Raw genomic sequence first — 24,944 nt, 5'->3', positions numbered from 1 at the left:
TAAGATAACAAGGCATTATGGGGCGCCTGGGTGGCTCAGTAGTTAAGCGTCTGCTTTCAGCTCAGGTCATGATCCCAGGGTCCTGGGATCGAGCCCCACATCGGGCTCTCTGCTCAGCGGGAAGCCTGCTTCTCCTTCTCCCACTGCCCCTGCTTGTGTTCCCTCTCTTGCTATGTCTCTCTCTGTCAAATAAATAAAAAATATTAAAAAAAAAAGATAACAAGGCATTATAATGAAAGTTTTGGTCTAAGATTAAAAACTTTAAATGTATTGTAAGGAAATGTCAATGTATTGTAAGGAAAATAGATCATAAAGGAATCATCTATTTAACAGCAAAGTTTATGCTCCTTTGTGACCAAAGTAAAGCATTTTGAAACATTGGAAACTGTAGTTAAAAATATTGGCTTTGTATGAATTAATAAGGAGGAAGGAAACTCTTGCACTTCCCACTGCAATTGTTCCATACCTAATCTCATTGCCATTGAAAGTGGGATTGGTAATGAACCAAAACCCTGGGGGACTCTAATAGCCTCTTAGAGGGAATCACAGGAAGCTACCTTCAGTGTAAATGCTGGGAACCATGCCTGAGGTCTCAATAAGAGCTGACACAAGACACAGTAATCCAACAGTAAGAAATCAGCATGCACCTAGACATCAGAATTAGAAGATGCTTGTTGAATTACTCAGCATTACTCCTCTCCACAAGCACACCTGACCTTGGCACATAAAACACGCAATCAGTCTCCACAAGCAGAACAAGGCTTAGAGCGCTTCCTAGCTCTGCAGCCTGGAGCAAATTTCTAAACCTTTCTGGGCCTCACTCCCCTCATTGGTACAACAGAGTCAGTAATAACCTCTTTTGTTTTGATGGTTGCTGTGAAAACCAAGGAGCTAATGCATATAAATAGGGCAGTGTTGTCCTTTCCTGGCACATTGGGTACCTCGGCATCATTAACCATCAAAGTGTAATCCCTTTTTCTCCTCCTACGGAATTTGGAGAAAACTCATTTTGGAGGAGAGGGGGATTTACATTTTGATGCAAGTCAGCAAACGCATCTAAATGGACTTTTCTAAGTCAGACTTCTTCAATTCTGTAAAAGGTAGAGAAAAATGCTATTTTACCTGAGTGGTAAAAATCACAAGGGATTTCCTTTGTCATAAATATCAGAGACAATGTCATCAGATGAGACACATAGAGAAATGACAGGCCTCCAATTTAACAACAGCGGTACACAAGTTTTGTGGACTATGAAATAATGATCTTTCCTGTCTTCCCATTACTGGAGTGATGACATTCAGACACCTATATCATGTGCTCTCCCAGTGAGTGTAGCCATATCTCTTCTAGATAACAAAGACACCTGTCATGTAATGCCAGAATAAAGCCTTCAAATGACACTCTATTTGTCAAATCAGTATGCTACAAAACATATTTTTCTTCTAGGGATTTTTCCAACCTGTCTAAATATTAAAGCCATCATAAAAGAGTCCTTCTTGTGTTAGAAACATAAAATATTCAGACAAAGACAAAAAAATAAGAGCAAACATTCCATTCACAAGGGGAAGATTAGAATTTCCAGGAAGCACACATAATCCTGTGCACACTTTTATGTTACTTTTGCTTTTCAACATGAAGCCGAAGAAGAGACTGGGCAACAGTAGTCAGTCAATGCTCTATTTAATTTATATCTTGTTTTCATTCCTTTTAAAAAAATTTACATATAGTAAAAATTCATTCTTTTTGGTGTACTGATCTAAGTTTTGACAAATGAACAGACATGTAACTATCACCACAGTCAAGATCTTAATTGGGTTTTAAGTGGCCCTAAGATATATGTAATGTAATGCCATATAAATGACAAGGTGTAAGTGATTCTGTCCTTTAAATGGAAAACATGAAGAAGGGGAGGCAGAATGTTCCTTCCACTTCCCACAGTTTTCCTTATCTAACTTCTTTTTTATTCTTTTATTTATTTTTAAAAATATCGCAGCTTCAAAGCTGCTTCCTCACTAGAGCCTTCCCTGACTTATCTCCCACCCCAAATCCAGATTAGGCCTTTCCATGATGTGCTTTCAAAGTATTCCATTCTTTTTAAAGTATCCCTACTTACCACAACTGTGTCTACACAGCTTTTTTTCTACATAGCTTTTTATGAGATAATTAGTCTAACGCCTGTCTCCTACACTGGGTAAGATAAAAAAGGACTTGAGTTGTGTGATTGGTCCTGCTAGTCTCTCCAAAAACAGCATTTGTTTCAAAAATTTTTTCAGACGCTAGGTTAAAATAAGCCTAATTCTTTGATCAAAGTCTAAACTATACCGTACCAACCTTCCTTTAGGGGTTAGACCTGTATGAAAGTAAAGATCAGTGTGTACAACTGAAAGTCAGCAGTGTGATTTATAAAGTACATAAATAAAGTTAAATGTGGAAGCTTTCTGGTAGGACCTTGTTTCCAACCAGCGAATGGCATAAAGGACTGCCAAGAGAAAGAGAAAGCACGCTTGGGAGTAGCTTTCACTGGACAATAAACTCTAAACCAGGTTGGTCCACAGAGGTTGATCTGGGTTCAAATACTGGCAAGAAAGGCAATCTAGATCACTTTGCTTTACTACAGAACAAGCAATCGAGGGGAGTAAAGGTTACACACCACAAGAGTTTACAAGGGAGTGCATGCACTGATCATTTCTTCTTAGGTCCTCACACTTGTGTGTGCAGAGTGGTTGGTTTATTCAGTCCCTTAAAGAACCAGTCAGGTAAGAGGACCCCAAAAACTATAAGCCTTCTGCCTTTTATACTTTTAAGCTGGGGGGAATAGGCCACATAAGCAGCCAAGATCCTATCAACTAGGAATTCTTGCTATTCCACAATTGAATGTTCCCAGGGTCTCTTTCTTATGTCATCATTGGATATATAGTAACCCAGCCGTGGACTACCATGAACTCCTTGAGAGCAGGAACTGTGTTTATTTTAGTCACTATTTGAATTTGCATTCCCTAGCATGACGCCTGCAACGGAGAATGCACTCAGGAAATACGTATTGCATGAGCAAAGAAATGAGTGAATGAATAAATGAATGAATGGGTTCTGGCTCTAGCTCTGCCATTGGTTAACCATGTGGTTAGCCAAATTACTTACTTTATCAATGTATCAGGCTTTCCTCAGCTGTAAGATGTAAAATCTGTAAAAGCAATTAGATTAGATAATCACTAGGATTCTTTTAAAAACAAGACACGTCATAAACAAGATCAACAAGAAGTCACTTAACTCTACTCTTAATCTCAGACTTTACTGACCATATTGGAGCTTATTTCAACTAAATTACATTAAAGGACAGAAAGAGTATGTTTTAGTCCTGACAATGCTGATTATTGGACTGTGGCTCTGAACGTATCACTTAGACTTCATGGACCTTCATTTTCTTATATATGGCTTATATATAAGAAGAATGAGAATATTTCTGACCCTTTTTTATCACCAACATTTGATTACTCTAGTTTATTTAATATGTTTTGTTTAAAGTTGTTCTTTTTTTGTGTGAAAATCCTTGAATTCATGTCTTTTGAATGCCCAATTTCCAATGATTTTCTTTAAACTTAAGTGAAATTAACAAGTCCTCTAAACCTTATGAAGAAGATAAATATCATGGAAAAAAATTACTTCTGAAAAAGACAATAGAGAGTAGGTATAAACGTGGGAGGAACAAAGCATAGGGGGGAAAACGATACCCTAGGAGATGGGGATCATTGTGCCTGCCGAAGGATTAGGGTAAAGAAACATGATCATAGAACCCTTGCTACAGGAAGAGGAAGAGTGCTCTAATTTACAAGAGTGGATTAATCATCATTTCATCTCCCAAACTTTCCATTTTTTGTTCTCTTTGAGACAACAATTTTGATTCAAGCAGAACAATTTTACTTCTCTTAGGACAAATAGTTTTCATTTCTGCAAGGATTTCTTTTAGTCTTTGGAAAAGTGCCAAAGATCCAGGATTTCTCCAGATTTCAACCACATTTCTGACATTATACATCCAATAAGATATGACACATGGACATAATGGGTTCCTAGAGGTATTTTTTAAAAAGAAAGGAAATGAAACATCGTTGTTACAGCTCTTGGAGACTGACAAAATCAGGCAGGATTAAAATATCTCTTATTGTGTATCTTTCACACTCTTTTTAAAGAATGCTATTTTGCATTTGGTGAAAAAAAGGCACAGAGAAGGTAAAGGAACGTGCCCTTACTCAGTGCAATTAGATTGGGGAAAAGATTAGATGTGGCCTTAAGGCTAGAAACTCAAGAGGGACAGAGATTCTCTGAAAAGAAACTAGACCTGCATATAGTCACATATAATCCATTGGAGGAAGAAAAAGGTGAAGCATTTTATTTATTTTTTTAAAGATTTTATTTATTTATTTGACAGAAAGAGAAAGCACAAGCAGAGGGAGAAGCAGGCAGAGGGAGAGGGAGAAGCAGACTCCCCGCTGAGCAGGGAGCCCCATGCAGGACTCGATCCCAGGACCCTGAGATCATGACCTGAGCCAAAGGCAGGTGTTTAACCGACTGAGTCACCCTAGTGCCCCAAGGTGAAGCATTTTAAATGAACTTTCTCTTCAGTGAACCATTTTTTAAGATCTCAAGGTTTAAGAAAACAACAACAGTAAAATCAGAGAAGCAGCACAGAACAATAGAAAATATAAATGAATGACAGAACAATTTTTGGAAAGAGAGCTAAGTAGATCAAGACAATGGAAAAGAAGTTATTTTTGAAATGACACTAATTTCTAGCTTTCTAAAGGACATCTTCAACTAATCTTTCCAAGATTCTAAAGCTTTACTTGTCCTAAATATCATTCAATATCTTTTTTTTTCTTTTTTATTTTTTTAGAGAGGGAGAGGGAGAGAGAGAATCTTAAGCAGGCTCCCTGGCTGATGTGGGGCTCAATCTCATGACCCTGAGATCATGACCTGAGCCCAAATCAAGAGTTGGGTGCTTAACCAACTGAGCCACCCAGGTGCCCCTCATTCAGTATTTTTATCTTAGATTTGATGAGAGCCTGAGACAAGGATTGGGTCTAGATGGTTTATTTGGAAGATGATCCTAGAAAGCAGAAAAGAGAGATTGGAGAGAATGAAACCAGAAATGGGGAAAAGGCCAAAAAAAGGGCCGGGGGGTGGATAGATTACTGAATTGGTTACCAGCATCTGTAGCTGGGGCTCAGACCCACTGGGAGCATGCTGGGCACCCTTTGAAACCTGGAACAAAACTGTCTCACAGAAAGATGGGTAAGATGGAGCAATTATTCACTGATTCTTCTTCCTCTTCCTTCCAGGCTGCATCTGTGCCCTGGTTGAGTGCCCATGCCTTAGAAGAAAGCCCTGAGGTAGAAAAGCAGAGAGATACAATAGTTCCCATTTGAGATGGGACCCTGGCGATACACAAGAACTGCTTTTTCCAGCAATGCTGAAATCATCTGGGCAAAGAAAAGATGGTTCAAAGTATCTTTTCGATTAGTATTTTCACTCCAAATTGCTCCTCCTCATATATATATTCACTTTTTCCATTAAATGCTATCACCTTCTACCAAGTTATCCAAAGGAGAATGCTTTGAGTAATAACATACTTCCCCATCTACCACACTTATATTGAGTTTTGTTCTTTCCATATTTTAAAAAAAATTCTGATAAAACACACATAACATAAAACTTACCATCTTAACCATTTTAAAGTAATGTTAGTTCAGTAGTGTTTAGTCACATTGTTGTGAAACGGACTTCCCGAAATTTTTAATCTTGCAAAACTGAAACATAACACCCATAAAACAACAACCTTTGCCTTTTATATTAAAGGTGGAAGAACAGGCCACATCAGTAGCCAAGATGCTTTCAGCTAGAAATTCTTGCTACTCCACAATTAAATGTTTCTAAACCCTCTTTCTTATATCATCATTGGTTACATAGCAGTTTGTTCAAACAAACAAGATGAAGGTCATCTTAATTTTTTTCCAGTTTTATTGAGAAATAATTGACATACCTCATTGCATAAGTTTAATGCATACAGCATGATGGTTTGATTTACATATATTGTGAAATGATTACTACAGTGGTGAAGTTAGCATCCATCTTTTCATATAGACATGAAATGAAGAAAGGAAAATAATTTTCTCCTTGTGATGAGAGCAAGAATTTACTTTCTTAACAACTTTCCTGTATATAATACAGTAGTGTTAGCTATTATCAAGTTGTACAATACATCCCTAGTATTTATTTGTAAGTGGAAGCTTGCACTTTTTGATCACCTTCCTCCAATCCCTCCTCCCCCCACACTGTCACCCCCCCACCCTTCTGCCTCTGATAACCAGTCTGATCTCTTTCCATGAATTTGGTTTTCTTTTTTTTTTAAGATTGCACATATAAGTGGGATAATAAAGTATTTGTTTTTCTCCATTAGACTTATTTTACCTAGGATAATGCCTTCAGGATACTTCCATGTTGTCACAAAGATCAGGATTTCATTGTTTATGGCTGAATAATATTCTACTGTATATGTATACCACAACTTCTTTATCAGTTCATCCATTGATGGACACCTAGGTTGTTTCCATGTCTTGGCTACTGTGAACAATGCTGCTAAGAAGATGAAAGTACAGATATTTTTTTTTTCCAATCTAAATTGTATTTTATTATTATACTTCATCCTGTTAACAGGCTGGTTCAGGGTAACCTAGAGGGCTTATTAAAATACAGATTGCTTTAATGATGTACTGTATGGTGACTAATATAACATAATAACATAAAAAAATACAGATTGCTGGGCCCAAGAATTTTATTTTTAATGAGTTCCTCAGTAATTCTGATGCTGGTCCAGGGACAGTGCACTGATATCCGCTATGCTACATAAAAATGTGACTGGTGAACCCCTGGAAATGTTTTACAGGGCTCCTAAAACATTGTCCATTTGGTCAAGTAGCCCCAAAAGACATATTTAAACTATCTTTGGAACTCCAAATCATTCCATATGCCTTTTAAAAGATTTTATCTACTTATCTGTCAGAGAGAGAGAGTGTGCGTGCATGAGCGGGGGGCGGTGGGGGGCAGAGGCAGAGGGAGAAGCAGTCTCACCACTGAGCAGAGAGCCCAATGCAGGACTCGATCCCAGGACCCTGGGATCATGACCTGAGCTGAAGGCAGATGCTTAACGACTGAGCCACCTAGGCACCCCTTGATATGCCTTTTTTCCTTTCCTTTTTTTTTTAATAATTTTATTTTATTACGTTATGTTAATCACCATACATTATATCATTAGTGTTTGATGTAGTGTTCCATGATTCATTGTTTGCGTATAACACCCAGTACTCCATTCAATACGTGCCCTCTTTAATACCCATCACCAGGCTAACCCATCCCCCCACCCCCCTCCCCTCTAGAACCCTCAGTTTGTTTCTCAGAGTCCATAGTCTCTCATGGTTCATCTCCCCCTCTGATTTCCCCCCCTTCATTCTTCCCCTCCTGCTATCTTTTTTTTTTTTTAACATATAATGTATTATTTGTTTCAGAGGTACAGGTCTGTGATTCATCAGTCTTACACAATTCACAGCGCTCACCACAGCACATACCCTCCCAATGTCTATCACCCAGCCACCCCATCCCTCCCACCCCCCACCACTCCAGCAACCCTCAGTTTGTTTCCTGAGATTAAGAATTCTTCATATCAGTGAGGTCATATGATACATGTCTTTCTCTGATTGACTTATTTCGCTCAGCATAATACCCTCCAGTTCCATCCACGTTGTTGCAAATGACAAGATTTTGGGGTTTTTTGATGGCTGCATAATATTCCATTGTATATATATACCACATCTTCTTTATCCATTCATCTGTCGATGGACATCTTGGCTCTTTCCATAGTCAGATATTTTTTTGAGTTAGTGTTTTTCCGACCTTTGGATATATTCCCAGAAGTAGAATTTCTGGATTGTATGGTAGTTCTATTTCCATATTGTTTTCCATAGTGGCTGTACCAATTTACAATCCCAGGGGTAAACTCCACTTGATCATGATGAATGATCCTTTTAATGTGCTGCTGAATTTGGTTTGCTGGTATTTTATTGAGAATTTTTACATCTATTCATCAGTGATATTGGCCTATGATTTTCTCTTCTCATGGGGTCCTTTTCTGGTTTTGGTATCAAGATAATGCTAGCCTCATAAAGTGAGTTTGGGAGTGTTCCTATTTGATTTTTTGGAAGAGTTTGAGAAGGATTGATGTTAATTCTTTAAATGTTTGTTAAAATTCACCAGTGAAGCCATCTGGTCCCGGGCTTTTCTTTGTTAGGAGATTTTTGATTACTGATTCCATCTCCTTACTAGTAATTGTTCTATTCAGATTTTCTATTTCTTCCTGATTTAGTTTTGGTAAGTTGTATGTTTCTGAGAGTTTTTCCATTTCTTCTAAGTAATCTAGTTTGTTGGTAATATAGTTGTTCACAGTAGCCCTTTACAATCTTGAATTTCAATGGTGTCAGTTTTAATGTCTCCTTTTTCACTGATAATTTTGTTGATTAGGTCCTTTCTCTTTTTTCCTTGGTTAAACTAGCTAAGTTTTTGTTAATTTTGTTTATCTTTTCAAAGAACCAACTTTAAGTTTGGTTAATCTTTTCTATGGTTTTTCTGTTCTCTATGGCATTTACTTCTGTTCTAACCTTTTTTGTTTCTTTTGTTCCACTAACTTTGATCTCAGTTTATTCTTCTTTTTCTAGTTCCTGATGGTGTAGAGTTAGGTTGTTTATTTGGGATCCTTTTTACTTCTTAATATAGGTGTTTATTGCAATGAACTTCTCTCTTAGAACTGCTTTTGCTGCATCCCACAAGTTCTGGTATGCTGTGCTTTCATTTTTATTTGTCTCAGAAAACATTTTTACTTCTCCTTTGATTTCTTCTTTGACCCATTGATTGTTCAGGAGAGTGTTGTTTAATTTCCATGTGTTCATGAATTTTCCAGTTTTCCTCTTGTTCTTGACTTCTAGTTGCTTGAAAGGCTTTTTCCATCCCTTCATTCTCAGTCTATGTGTGTCTTGAGGCTAAAATGAGTCTTTTGCAGACACACATTGTCAAATCTTGTGTTTTATTCATTCAGTCATCCTATGTCTTTTGATTGGTGACTTTAATCTGTTTAAGTTTAAAGTAATTATTGATCGGTAAAGACTTACTATGGCCATTTTGTTCATAGTTTTTTAGTTGTTTGGTAGATCCATTGTCCCTTGTTTCTTATTCCATGTTTATTTGTGTTTTGATGTCTTTTGGTATCAGTACGCTTCAACTTTTTTTTCATGTTCTTTTGTGCAATTACTGCAAGATTTATCCTTGTGGTTACCATTAAGTTTACATAAAATACCTTAAGCTTATAACACCCTGTTTTAAACTTATAACAACTTAAGTTTAATAGAATTAATATACTTTAAACTTTTACTTCTTCTTCTCCCACACTTTAGGTTATTGCTGTTACATGTTTTTATTTTTTATTTAAATTTTTTTTTTAATTAGGCTCCAATGTGGGACTTAAACTCACAACCCTGAGATCAAGACCTGAGTTGAGATCGAGAGTTGGACACTTAACTGACTGAGTCATCCAAGTGCCCCTACATGTTTTTAGATTGTGTAGTTAATAACAGATTATTGTATTTTTGGATATTTTTGCTATGCTCTTTTCTTAACTTTTCAACTAAAATTATGAGTTATGCACCACTCTTACCATATTACAGAGTCTATGGCTATATATTTACAATTACTAGTGAGATTTACACTATTTTTTTGTGTTTTTTTATGATGTTATTTAGCATTCTTTTACTTGCACTCAATGAACTGCATTCAGCATTTCTTGTAAGGTAGATCTGGTGGTAATGAACTCCCTCTGCTTTTGTTTGTTGGGGAAGACTTTATTCCTCCTTTGTTTCTGAAGAACAGCTTCACTGGGTATAGAGTTCTTGGTTGACACTTATTTTATTTATTTCAATATTTTGGATATGTCATTTATTCTCTCCTGGTCTGAAAAGTTTCTATTGAGGAATTTGCTGTTAGCTTTCCAGGGATTCTCTTGTATATAACTTCTCTTTTTTCTCTTGCTGCTCTTAAAATTCTTTCTTTGTCTTTGACTTTTGACAATTTAATTAAAATTTGTCTTAATGTAGCTCTGTTAGGGTTCAACTTGTTTGGGATCCTTTGGGCCTCCTGGATCTGGAGATCCATTTCTCTCCCTGGGTTCAGAAAATTTCAGCCATTATTGTGTTAAATATACTTTCTGTCTCATTCTCTTTCTCTTCTTCTAGAATTCCCATAATGTGAATATTATTTCTTTTTGTTGTGTCCCATAATTCCTATAAGCTTTCCCAAGGCTTTCTTCACTCTTTTTCATTCTTCTTTCTTTTTGCTCTTTCAACTGGATAATTTTCAATTTCCTATCCTCCATGTCATTGATTCTTTCTTCTGCATGCTGTAGTCTACTTTTGAAACTCTCTTTTGGATTCTTCAGGACAGTTATTGTATCTTACAACTCTAAGATGGTTGCTATTTCCTTGTTATACATCTTGTTTTGTTCATGCATTGCTTTCCTATTTTCATTTAGTTATTGGTCTGTTTTCTTTAAGTTCACTAAACTTTCTTAAGAGCATCATTCTGAATTCTTTGTCTAATAGTTCATAGATCTCCATTTCTTTATAGTCAGTTATTGGAGCTTTATTATTTTCTTTCAGTGGTGTCATATTTACCTGATTTTTCATGATCCTTGATTCCTTACACTGGTATCTGTGCATTTGAGTAACAGGACTTCTCTTCCAATACTTACACATTTGCTTTGACGGAGACAGTTCTTCACCAGTCAGCTCAGTTTAGGTTTCTGGGTATGTCCACTGGTAATGTCACTGGGTAGGTGGGGCCTGGTATTATGGCCTATTTCGGGTGAGGTAACTGCTTGAGATCTGAGGACAGGGGTGGCGGGGAGATGCCACTGGCCAGCTAGGACTGCTAGCTTGGGTCCTTACCAAGTGGAACTGTAGGATGGGCTCCACAGTTGCCTGGATTCTCTAGTCAGGCTTGCTAAATGGTCAGGACTGAGTACTATATTCAGTAGTAGGTGGGGCTATGGGTTAGCTTTCCTACCCTGGCAGGGTCCAGGGCCTGCACAGCTCATTGTTTGGGGCCTAAATCAGGCTTGAGTGTGCACTGAATTACTGGTCAGGTGAGTCCACCGATTTTGTTCTGCAGATGGAGGAAGCCATGGATAATGCTCTCTGTTCAAGTGCCACTGCAGGTAGAGCTGCTGAATGGGCTACATAGCTTCCCATGTGCTCTGGTTAGGTTTCCTGGTCAGACAGGCTAAAGGTTGTGTTCAGTGATGAGAGGGGCTATGAATTAGATTTCCTGCCTGGGTACAGTTGGAGAAGAAGCTCTAAAACTGGTAAAACTTTTTGTTGTCTTTTTTTTTTTTAAGATTTCTTTTATTTATTTATTTGAGAGTGAGCACACACAGGGGCAGCAGCAGACAGAGGGAGAAGGAGAAGCAGGCTCCCCGCTGAGCAAGGAGCCCAGTGTGGGACTCGATCCCAGGACCCCGGGATCATGATCTGAGCCAAAGGCAGCCGCTTAACTGACTGAGCCACCCAGACCCCCTTTTTGTTGTCTTAACTGAAGCTGACCCACACGCTAAGTTCTCTGGCCAAACAGAGTCACTGGCTTTGCTCTACAAACGATCACTCTGTCTGCCCTTCTCTTGACTTGAATGCTGCTGGGCTACACAGCTTCTAGGAGCTGGTCAAATGGCACTGCAAGTCCTTCTCCACAGCAGGTGGTAGTATGTCTCAGTCCCTTGTCTGGGCAGGTGGTGGAGGGGGTGGAGGACCAGTCTCAATTTCCCCAACAGGCTGTCTTTTTGGAAGGGGCTAAGAGGTACCCTCAGCCTTAGCTATGATCTAGTCCCCCTGCCTGTGCCTACCATGGGAAACCTCCATGCTCAGTACTAGCTTTGCTTGGGGAGCAGTCTGCTCGGCTTGTCTGCCTCTCAGCTCAAGCACTGCTGGGCCACACAACTTCCAGGAGTTGTTGCTGCCCCTCTGGTCAATTGGGACCAGAAAACACTGTCCACAGCAGGTGGGGCTGTGACCTGGCACCTTGGCTATGCATGGGCAAACTGGGCTCTTGGGCCAGCAAAACTCCTTGTTTGAAGATTCAAATCAGGCAGATCTGCACCCCACTGAGTTCCCTAGTCAAAGTGTGCCCCCAGTTTGGCCCTACAGATAAGCAAAACCACTGGTGGGGATTACTACTTGGGCACTACAGGTATGAACTCAGTCTGCCAAGATCCATGTGCAAGTTTTTGCAAACCCTTCCCCTCTTCTCTGTCACAGTCAGATTCCCAGCTGTTGAGCCCTGCAGATTCCTCCACAATCCCAATTGTGTGGGATCAGAGTAGGGGCTGCTGCGAAGTGACCACAGTGCTGGGGGAGACTGGTTGACATTTTTCCCCACTGCAGGAACTGGAGGCTCAAGGGAGACTTCTCTGAGTGGTGCTACATTGGCCTGGGGAAGGGGCAATGGGGTCATTGTATTGCAGCTTCTCTTACCCTTCTAATACAGTCTGTCTGGGTCCCTGAGGTATGGGAGGATGAGGGGACACTTCAGCCTCACACCAGTGTTCTAGGATTCCCTCACTGGTGTCTTATTCTGTAATAGCTGTTAGTTGTTCTTCCTGTGAGAGGGAGCAAAGTCAACAACCATCTCTGTTGCCATCTTGGCGATGTCACTATCCTCCCCCTTTTAATTTTTTATTTAAAATAATACAACTTTTTATTTAAATATAATTAAAGGAAATTGTCAAAAAGCAGAGGAGGTCAAATCACTTATGATTTTAACACCTAACCATATTCATGGTCAATAATTTTAGCTTGTTTATTTTATTTTTTATTTCTTTTAATAAGTAGGTGTATTTTTCACATAATTAAAATCATACCGTATGTGCAATATAGTTCTTTTTAAAATTGTTACATGGCAAACACAATCAAATCGAAAGTGGGTAATGATAAAGTCCTACATTTAGGCTAAAAAAAAGAAGATCGCTTGCTCAAGTACAAGACAGATGTTAGAGGATCTACATCGTTTCTATTAAAACATTCACAAACACAACACACAAGTAAAAGATTTGGGACGGTTAGTTTGCCAGAACCTCAGTGTAAATCTCTATTGAAATAAGCCTTCTAATATCAATTGCAATCTTGGGATACTTTCAGAAATATATGGATAAATGTTTCCGAGGCAGGATCACATAGTTTAAAATAGAAACAGAGAGTTACAGCCAATATGGTGTGAAAGATCTGAGAAATATTATCATTTGATCAAAAGATCTGGGGATGTCTAGCATAGAAAATAGAATTGGAGGGCTATATCTTTTTTTGGAGTTAAACCTTTTTGACAACATTCATTTGGATATATTTCCAATTTCAACCCAAATATAAAAATTGAGTACTTAAAAAAAATAACAGTGGCCTTATTGCCATAACTTTGTTAGAGTTGAACAACTCATCAAGATTTTTAATGATTCATGTATGAAAACCAGGGGTCCCTTAGGTATGTTTGTTGCTGTGACTGGAAAAATCAGCACATTATTGCCAAACCAGATGAAATCCTAGAAGCACATACAATTATAGAACAGCGTAGATTGAACTTTATAAAAAAAATATGTTTTGTGATTTTAGATACTGGAATATTTACATTAAAAGAAGAATGCAAACCTATTCAAGCAAAAGAGATGTATATATGTTTTAAATATATAATTAATGTTGATAAGTAGTATGTTCTTCCACGCTTTTTTAATGCTATTTCAAACATTTATCTTCATATATATATTTGGGTTGTTTCTTGTTTGTTTTAAGAAATGAGATCTTAGGGGCGCCTGGGTGACAGAGTCGGTTAAGCATCTGACTCTTGGTTTTGGCTCAGGTTGTGATCTTGGGGTCGTGAGATAGAGCCCCATTTTGGGTTCCCAGGTCAGCACTTAGTCTGCTTAAGACTCTCTCTCCCTCTTCCTCTGCCCCTCCCCACCCTGTGCTCGCATGCTCTCTCTCTCTCAAATAAATAAATAAATAAATAAATCTAAAAAAAAAAAGAAGAAATGAGACCTTATAATACACATGGTTGTGCTTCTCTCACATAAAAATATACCAAGAGTAGCTGCATATAGATCAACATGTATAGATGTAATTCACTCTCTTAAATATTTGCTTTATGTTCCATGGACTCCTATACAATTAATATATATTTTTATGGTTATTTAAGTTGTTTCCAGTATTTTTTTTTTAAAGATTTTATTTATTTATTTGAGACAGAGAGAATGAGAGAGAGAGAGAGAGCACATGAGAGGGGGGAGGGTCAGAGGGAGAAGCAGGCTCCCTGCTGAGCAGGGAGCCCGATGCGGGACTCAATCCAGGGACTCCAGGATCATGACCTGAGCCGAAGGCAGTCGCTTAACCAACTGAGCCACCCAGGCGCCCTGTTTCCAGTATTTTTTTTACCATAACTATTCACAATACAAAACATTCAAGTGTACCTCTGATTATATTTCTGTGAGATAGATTCCCAAAACTGGAATAGCTTTAGATCATATGTTATAAATATTACTTTCCAAAAGTAGTATAGCTCCCCAGAGACCCCTCTAACAATGCATGAGAGTCTTGGCTCTCCAATGTTACGGGAACATGGACATTCTGGATTTTACATTTTTATAAAGTTGTCTTCAGTTATTTAAAGGGATTTGCTAATGAATATAGAACCATTTTGTATAATTCTAGAGCATAGAACTAGCATAAGTGAAATTAGCTTTTAGCTTGGTATAATTTTTCTAGCAATTAGAGCTGTTCATAAATGAAATAGATTGCCTTATTAAGAAATCAGTTTACTATCTATGGAAGCTGTGCTTTAGAAATAACCTGGTTAAAAATAATCTTTATATTTGCATAATAGTTTATAGTTTACATAGCATATTCATATCTTTTGATTTCCATTAATCTTTAGATCTCTATTAATCCATTCTATGCATACCCAAGTTTTTTAAAAATCCTGTTTTCTGAAAATTTTTATTATTCCCAAATATACTGTTTCATTTACCTTCTCTTTCTCTCATCCCCAATTTTTTCTTTGGCATTTTGGAAAAACAGAATATTATGGGGCACATAATTCATCCAGAAGTATGTGGTTTTTCATCAATATTCTCACTATGTATCTTTTACAGGTTATATACCAAATTAATATTCACTTTAAAATCAAAAAGTTTAATTCAGACTTACCCATAAACATAATAGGGCCCTTTGATTTAGACTTATTTCTATGCCTTAGCTAATGTCAGTGATACTGGAAACAAACTTTTACGCCCTTCCTCTCCCCCTAACTAAATTTTGATATGAACATCAAGAACTCTTTAAAAACAAGCTTACTAGAGTAGCTTCAATTAACAGATTTTCTTTTTTTTTTTTTTTTTTTTTGGTAGAGGCTGCCGTTCTTAGAAAGCCAGGGAAAGAAAACGTTCTTAGAACAGTAAACACAGCAGACCTCAGAATTTGGTGGTTAAATATCTTGGCAGCAATGAGATGAGTACACCGTCTCAAGGACAGGTGACATGGTATTTCCCAGATGTCACTGTTTAGTTGTGTCACTGTCCAGCAGCAGCCATTGATTAAGAAAAAAATCCTTCCTCCCCGTGAAGGAGCGTGGCCAGCAGTGAAGGCAGTAGGGGAGATGCTGGCAAAGTACCGGAACAGGTGGCAGCAGCAGGTGTGATAGGCGAGAGATGACAAGGGCACAGAGTGCGCTGTTGGCAAGCTGTCGGTAACCAGAGTTCAGGAACTACTGAGAGCAGAGAAAGAGCAGAGATGGTGGCATGGGGACAGAGGAACAGGGCAGAACAGACTGCCATAGCAGGATGACAGGTACCCCCTGAACGAGCACAAACAGCGAAGGTGATGAGAGTGGAAGTGGGGGCCGGCAGCCCCAAACTGGCTTGGGAGGATCACACCGTGATGGCCGGGAAGCCCGCGGTACCCCAGCAGACGTGCGAGTCACCCCGAGCTCACGTGCCAGAAGGCAGCCCGCACGCTGCAGCCACCGCGGAGAGAAGAAAACAAAGGGAAAGGAAGCTTAGTGATATTTTATTCTTCATTGATTGTTGATGCTGCCTTTTTTTTTTTCCACTCAAGGAACAATGATGTGAGAGGAGCATCTGGGTATCCCCAAATACTCTAAGAACCCAGAGTCCTTAGCTTCAGAACATCTTGTTGTGGCCCCAATTCTATTTGCTCTATAGCCCTTTGAGACCACGTATCACGAAGGCTAATTATACATGATGGCAAAATGCTTCTCTTATATGATTCAATTGAATAAATATTACTGATGCCAGGTTACCGCATAAAAATTCTGTACACTAGAGCCATGGAGGACTACTGCTCTGCCGGATTTGGATACTGCCTTGACACTATGTAACTATACACGGTGAAGACATTTAATTCAATGTGATAGAACTCCATCAATATTTTACTATGTTTCCTTTGACAAATTGTCTCACAAAAAGAAGATATTCCTGGAGGAGGAATATCTGCAGGAGTGTCAGTCCTGCTCAAGGAAAAGTTGAGTTGCAAAACAAAGTTTAGTTTCAGTAGCTTACCATATATATTATGTTTTCTGATACGCTGAATCATTTTAAAGGTACTGGTTTTAAAATGGCCAAATTGTAGCCATGACAAAATTGGTTTATTCATTCAGAAAAATTTCCTTAGTGCTTACTTTCTGCCAGGTGTTATTCTGATTGCTGGAGATGTCATGATAAACAACAAAACAGCCGTGACCTTTATTGAGCTTTCATTGCAGTGAAAGGAGGCAAATGATAAATAAATAAACCACTAAAAAATATTAAACATAGTAAGCAGGATGGAGATATTAGATTGGAAGATAGAATATTGCTATTTTATATAGAGTGGTCAAGAGCAACAGTTTTTGACAAATTGCCATTGGAAGGAGACATAAAGTGAGGAAGCAAGCTGTACAGATATGGAGTGGAAAAATATTCTGGAACAGACAGGCTTGGTGCAACTCAGGAAGAACAAAGAGGTCAATGTGATGGAAACAGTGAAAGAGAATGAGAGTGGTAGGAGAAAACGTCCAAGGGGAGGAGGATGCTTACCCTGTGTGACCTTGCAGCTGATGGTAAGAATTGTGAATTTTATTCTGAGTGATAAGGGAAACTGTTGAAGGCTTCTGAGCAAAATCATATGGTCTGAATTAATTTTCCAGAGAATCACTCCGGTTGTTGAATAGAAAATAGGTTGTAAGGGACACAAAGATCGAAACTGGAAGTTCTATTAGGAAGCTATTGAAATAATCCAGTGCTGGGATGATGAGTCTGATGATGTGTCTTGGACTAATGTATTTTCAGTGGAGGGAAATGAAGGGGTTGGTTGCTGAGTACATTTTGAAGATAAAGCAACAGAAGCAACTGATGGATAGAATGTCTGGATTCTATGGGAAACAGAAGAAGCCAGAAAGCATGGCAGGATTTTTGAACTAAGCAACTTAACAGAATGGATTTGCCATTACCAGAGATAGGGAAGACTGCTGGAAGAGTAAATTTGGAGGAGAAAATCAAGAGTTCTGTTCTGGTTATCTATTGGGTAACCAATTGAAGATATTAAATAGGTATTGATTATAAAAGTCTGGAATTGGCGCCTGGGTGGCTCAGTCGGTTAAGTGGCTGCCTTTGACTCAGGTCATGATCCCAGAGTCTTGGGATTGAGTCCCACATTGGGCTCCTTGCTCAGCGGGGTGCTTGTTTCTCCCTCTGCCACTCCCCCTGCTTGTGCTCACCCTCCCTCCCTCCCTTCCTCCCTCTCTCTCTCTCTCACAAATAAATAAATAAAATCTTTTTTAAAAAAGTCTGGAGTTAGGGAGAAATCAGCTCTAGAGATATAAATTCAAAAACTGTGTGCATATAGATAACATTTAAAGCCCTGGAACCAGATGAGATCACCCAGGAAACTACTGTGGAGAGAAAAGAGGTATAAAGACTTCAAAGTGAAGCTATGAATAAAAAGAGAGCAAAAGAGATGGCCAACCTCTGGCCAGTGAGGTCAAAGAAACACTGAGATAGGGGTGAGAAACCAGGAAAGAAATGATTTCAAGAAGGAGGAAGTGATCAGTCATGTTAAATGTTGATAGTTCAGTCAGATGAGAAGTGAGAATTGACCATTACATTTGACAATGTGATACTCATCAATGAATGGTGAGAAAGCAAGCTTGATTGCAATGGGGTAAAGAAAGAATGAGAAAGGAGGATTCCGGAAACGTGCACTCATTCATGAATTTTGTTTTTCAGGGGACCAGAGAGATGGGGAGGTGGTGGGAGGGGAACGCAGGAATGAGAAAGAAGTTTTTTCAGTTTGGAGGTATGAAGGGTATGTGTATGAAGATGGGAAAGATCAGGTAAGAGGAATAACTTGGTGATATGAAAGAGGGAGGGGAGAGGTTAATATTCACAGTAGGAAAGGTGTGTGTTGGTGGGGGCAGGCAAGTAGCCCAAAGATATAGGATATGAATATGCTTCCTCTTTTTCCTTTTTGGGAACTGACAACTCCCAGTCAAGCTACACCCGCCAGAGAGAGTGAAGAGGGGAGGGGAGGGAAGGACCTGCAAGTAGGGAAACTGAACACCTGTGAAAGGAAAAGGAAGAAAAGTGAGAACCACTGAGAGAGGAAGTGTGACCATGGAAAAGTATTTCAAGCATTGGTGTGTCCCCACTGAAGGAATGGAAAGTGAGCAGAAGGAAAAGAAAGTGGATTTAAAATAGAAATTGGTCATCAGAATAAAATTTAAAGAAGGCAGCAAGCAGTGCGACCTTTGTTAAAACTGACCTAAGAATAGATAGCTTAGAGGCTCTTACCAAAATCTTACAAATTAGAGAGATATATTTATCTATTAGATATTAGATATCATATAATCATAAATATCCTATAGAATATGTATGAATAATTTCCAAGAGAGTTAAACAGGTGATAGAGTCAGAATAGGAATATGTTTAGGATTCTACTAACTGTGCTGCTATGTGAACAGGGATTGTTGATGCGGTTGGCCGGTGGTTAAACCTGAATGGTTTTTCCAAATTCTTATATGTTGCCATGGCAAGAAAAAATATTTGGCAGCAATTCTGATTTCAAGAATGAATGTGTGTCATTTCAATTTTGAGGAAGAAAATTGATGCAGTATTTTCAAGGAAATTGGGGGCTTGGGTTTGGTTCTATGATATGTTTGTACCCATGTTTTGTAACAATGAAATTCTCTGCTCTACAATGGAGACCATGACAAAAGGGCCAGGCCTGATTGCCCAGCCCCTTCTTCTACTCCACGCTACATTTGACCTAGAGAAGAAGCACCTGGCAAATTTAAAATGAATAAAGAGTCACAAATTTTAAAGTTATTCTACTGTGATTTTATTTTATTTTATTTTATTTTTTTAAAGATTTTATTTATTTATTTGACAGAGACAGAGATAGCGAGAGCAGGAACACAAGCAGCGGGAGTGGGAGAGGGAGAAGCAGACTTCCTGCTGAGCAGGGAGCCAGATACGGGGCTCGATCCCAAGACCCCAGGATCATCACCTGATCCTAAGGCAGACGTTTAACCACTGAGCCACCCAGGCGCCCTCTACTGTGATTTTAGATTGACTAACTGTAATAGACTACAAACCCAGCTGACTATACTGACCCCCAAATGGCTATTCTCTGTTTTCGATGAAGGCCTGATATTCCCTCCATTAGAGACTTGGCGGAGGCAGGGAGGGGAGAGACTAATGTATAATTTCCAAAGAAATTCTTATAAAAGTTTAAACCTAAGAATAGGGGCATCATATGTTAATATGCTATTTAATGTACTATTTGTCAATCTTGAGATGAAAAATGCATTTGTAGATCATTCCCAGAGTTGCCATGAAGATCAAATGAAAAGATATTTGTATGAAAAGTATGTGAAATGCTTTGGTAAATATAAATACTACAGAAGTTTTAACGCTATTATTACTCATAGTGCTCCTGAAATAAGTTGTAAATGGGCATTACTAATAGTTCAGCTAAATGAAAACATGAAACGATAAAATACATCTGAAGAAAGATAGCTCAGTTCTTCACATGCAGAGAGAAATGAACTTTGGAAGACACTACAAATACTTAAAAGCGGAAACCAAGGAATGTTGACCAATGTTTAACTAGGCAAAATATTTACTGCTAGTACTCTTCTAAGGAGATAAATGACCATCCCAACATGGAAACTTATTGTATTTACTCATGGGGAAAAATGTGTGTAGAAATGCCCTGTATCTGTAGGACGTATTTCAGAAAGAATAAGAAAAATAGTCACACAATAGTTTCGTTATAATGTGTGATGTTAATAATAAATGGTTTTGTAGAGATGGGGTAGGGTGGTAAGCGGACAGTGCCTCAGATAATTTATATGACTGGCAAATAATGATGCTAAAGATAAATTAAATTAAAACAAAACAATATAAAATAAAATAAAAGGTCAATTGGCAATGGAAACTCTGTAGAAGATGAGTGTAAGCAGTGAAGGAAGAGTTTCTGAAAAAAAGCTCCTTGAAGGAATGAGAGAAAAGGGGAAGAGGGGAGACAAAGCAGAACAGGTTGGTCCCACTGCATATGCAAGGCAGGTAGGTGTCTGCCTGGTTGATTTCAGGAACATCTGAAATAGGGTCAATTTCATGGGCATGACCTGTACAGTTGCACAGGGCTCAAGACTCAGAAATGACCCACTTGGTTTAAAGTTCTGCTCTTGCCATTGTGAAATTCTTTTTTTTTTTTTAAGATTTTATTTATTTATTTGACAGAGAGAGAGAGAGAGCACAAGCAGGGGGAGGGGTGAGAGGCAGAGGTAGAAGCAGACTCCCCACCGAGCTGGGAGCCTGATGTGGGACTCGATCCCAGGACTCTGAGATCATGACCTGAGCCGAAGGCAGACGCCCAGCTGACTCAGCCACCCAGGCGCCCCGCCATCGTGAAATTCTTAACTTTATCTTTGAAATTATGTTTTGGAAATGAAGTCTGACATGACAATGGAGCATGTGAGAGAGGAGAGGAGACATTCCCAACACAAGTGTCCACCTCTGTCCTTTGCTGTGCCATTCACGTATTAGTGTTTGTGATGCCCATGAGCATAGAATTCCAGTGGCCCCATGACGCATGGGAGTTCAGGGAGGCTCAAAGCCAGTACTGGTGAGTCTGTTACATCTAAGCCTAAGTAAAGCTGGCAGGCCTGGAAGGCCCCGCTTTCTGCTTGAACCAGAACTTGCTTTCAATGCAGAAAAAAGGCAATGTTAGTGCGTTACCTTCCTGTATTAGCCGACCATTTGTGGTGAAAATAATGAAGTAGAAGAGAAAGGAAAGATAGGGCCATTAGCAATTCCTTTGGCTTTCAGTCTTCGTTACTTATCAGTAAGCCAAGTGTGGTGAGTATTGGTAAGATGTGTGCCTATTAAGAAAAGATGGGGCACCTGGGAGGCTCAGTCGTTAAGTGTCTGCCTTCGGCTCAGGTCATGATCCCAGGGTCCTGGGATCGAGCCCCGCATCGGGCTCCCTGCTCAGCGGGAAGCCTGCTTCTCCCTCTCCCACTCCCCTGCTTGTGTTCCCTCTCTCGCTGTGTCGCTCTCTGTCAAATAAATATAATCTTTAAAAAAAAAATAAAAAGTTAATTTTGTGCAGATTTCCACTCTTCTGGTAAGAACAAAATACACACACGCATGTGTATGAGGTACAAAACAGACTTGTGTAATGTGGATGCTTCTGCATACAAGTTAAATGTTCTTATATTTACATTTAAAACTGGCATTACACAATTCAAAGATAAATAATAATATTTCTGCAATGATTGAACATTTTAATTTTTCTTTACTTAGAACATTAAATAGCTAATTAAAAAAAACCCCACAAAACACCATGGCAGAGTTGAGAGAAGCAGAAGGAAAGGGAAAACATTTATATTTTGGTACGTTTAATGGCATTCTTGTGCCATTAAAAATTCACATTTTCACTTTTCACGGGGCCCTCACATCATGTAGCCAGTCCTATCCCGGTCATCTGCACCACCTCACACCCATCACCCTAAATCCCCCTCCGTGTCCTCACTGGGGCCTCAATTCTGCTAAAATAACAAAAAACTGTCATTCAACAAAGACAAAGAAGCTTATAATGTGCAAAGAAGTGTGGGAGAGCAGGGGACTCGACTGGAAAAGAGGAAGTCCCGTCCTAGCACTGTTACCACCTGTATTTGGGGAAGTGGTATATTTGGCCCCCAAATTCCTCAACTGTAACATGGACTAAATTACCTATCTGTAAGGCCACTTCAAGCTCAAAGGCATCTGTGATTGAATTCATCAGAAACATGTGTAAATGGCTAAATTATGGAACTCTGCAGATCTTGAAATCGCTGGAGAAAGACTCCCTGAGAGCTGAAAGGGACAGGACGGACTGCTGCACTCTTTGTGGGATCTGCTCTGGGAATGCAACACTCCAGCAAAGGTTTTATGATGAAGTAAATGAAGGACCGGAGACACGGCTGTGTGTAAAACACCTGCTGTGCGTGGCACTTCTCAGCTTGTTCCGCTAGTATCTCAAGCCCACCTTGTTAGTAAAGGGATAAGGTTTTGCACTTTGGGGCCAGTGAAGACTGCACTCTTTCCACCATAAGAGAAAAAAAAAGTTTTTTGGTTAGACAGTGAAATTATAAGAAATAAAATACTCAAGTGTGCAAGTAACGTGAGGAAGGAAACTTATGTGCTCATTCCACTTTAGCCTTCCTAGGTGATCAGTCATGAGTCAAAGGACATTCATGATGATAGAATTAATGTAATTTTAATGTTTTGAATAACAATTGAAATGGAAATATGTAAAAAATGTAAAATCTGTATATATTTTTGGATATTTTACAGTACTCATTTTATGTGTATATTCATATTACCTTAGGAGCTGTCTCAAAATTTAGAGTTAACTAAAATTTAGAGTAATGGCTATGGTCATCTTGAACTCATTAAACAGTGTTAAGGGGCACCCGAGTGGCTCAGTTGGTTAGCATCTGCCTTTGATTCGGGTCATGATCCTGGAGTCATGGGATCGAACCCTGTATTGGGCTCCCTGCTCACCGGGGAGTCTGCTTCTCCCTCTCCCTCTGCCCCTTCCCTGCTTGTGTTCTTTCTCTCTCTCTCTCTTTCTCTCAAATGAATAAAATCTTTAAAAAAATAAATGGTGTTAAAATACCATGATTGTGTTGATACTCTTTTTTTTTTTAAGATTTTATTTATTCGTTTGAGAGAGAGACAGAGACAGAGACAGAGAGAGCACAAGCAGGGGGAGAGGCGGAGGGAGAGGGAGAAGCAGACTCCCCGGCTGAGCAGGGAGCCCAATGAGGGACTCAATCTCGGGACCTGGAGATCATGACCAGAGCCGAAGGCAGACACTTAACCATCTGAGACACCCAGGCGCCCTGATACTTTTTTCTAATATAAAAGAAATTCTGTAATCCTACAATCTTTTCATTAATATTTCTACAATAGGTTCTTTGTAAACTAGCCTGAATTAATTCTGCTTATTCCCTAAATTAATTTCTTAATTTTTTTTTTTTTAAGATTTTTATTTATTTGACAGAGAGAGACACAGCGAGAGAGGGAACACAAGCAGGGGGAGTGAGAGAGGGAGAAGCAGGCTTCCCGCTAAGCAGGGAGCCCAACGTGGGGCTCGATCCCAGGACCCTGGGATCATGGCCCGAGCCGAAGGCAGACGCTTAACGACTGAGCCACCCAGGTGCCCCCTCCCTAAATTAATTTCTTTAGAACATTGGTTAATGGGTTTTTTTTTCTAGCCTGTCAATCCTATAATCCATGTCAATCTTGTCAATCCAACTGGAAAAGTTAAACTTTCATTTTAAAAACACCCATAATTTCTTCATTTGGTCTAGTGGGAACTGAAGACAGAGAGCACTGCCTGCCTAAATTCTCAAAGCAAGTCAGGAACACACTTCCAAGTTTTATTCTTCTTGTATTACATTCTAATAATTATGTCTGCTTGCTCATTCCCACCCCAACTCGCTTTATAACTTGTGACCCAAATTAGCAAAGATGATGTGATGGTGCTCATACATATCCTTTGACTCATTCATTCCTTGACGTCCGCAGCAACACAACCATGAACACTGGCAATGCGATAGTTACTTATGTCTAAGTCAAACAGCTCTACTTAGGAGCAATAACTTTTTAAGACTGTGAAAGAAAAATATTTTTGGTTCCTTCCTTTGTAATATAGAGCGACGCTACTTAACTAGACTAACTTGCTAGGTTGTTGTGAGGTTTGAATGAGATAGTACATGAGAAAGAGTTTTGCAAACTCCAAAAGAAGCATTTACATGCAACGTAACCTTATGGAAAATAAAATCACAAAGCTTATAGTTACATATGAAACTGCCAGAAATGATAAAGTTTCTGTATTTCATTGGTTTATAGGAATAAGATAAAATTTGGTATTATCAGACATTTTCAGAAAAATAAACTTGGATAAACATCTCATCATATTATTTCCTGTGGTCACTGAATAGTTGCTATTACTCTTCAATGTTCTTTCTCTCTGTCTTGCAGCTAAAAAGCTCCCAATCAAGAAATACATTATTTTATTTTTAAATCTTCAATTGACTATTTTATCTCTTCAAGCTAGCATCTCTGTTGTATTTCTTTCATCTTCTGAATTCACTATCTCCAGGATTAGACAGAAGAATTCCAGCTAATAATTGAGGAAGAAGTGTTAGAATTAGAATGGTACCATTTTTCAACATTTAATGAAATAATGGATCAAGGCAATGACCATCAATGGTA

This window comes from Halichoerus grypus, chromosome 3, assembly GCF_964656455.1.
Source record: "Halichoerus grypus chromosome 3, mHalGry1.hap1.1, whole genome shotgun sequence".
In the NCBI taxonomy this organism is placed as follows: domain Eukaryota; kingdom Metazoa; phylum Chordata; class Mammalia; order Carnivora; family Phocidae; genus Halichoerus; species Halichoerus grypus.
This window is presented reverse-complemented; position numbering follows the sequence as displayed.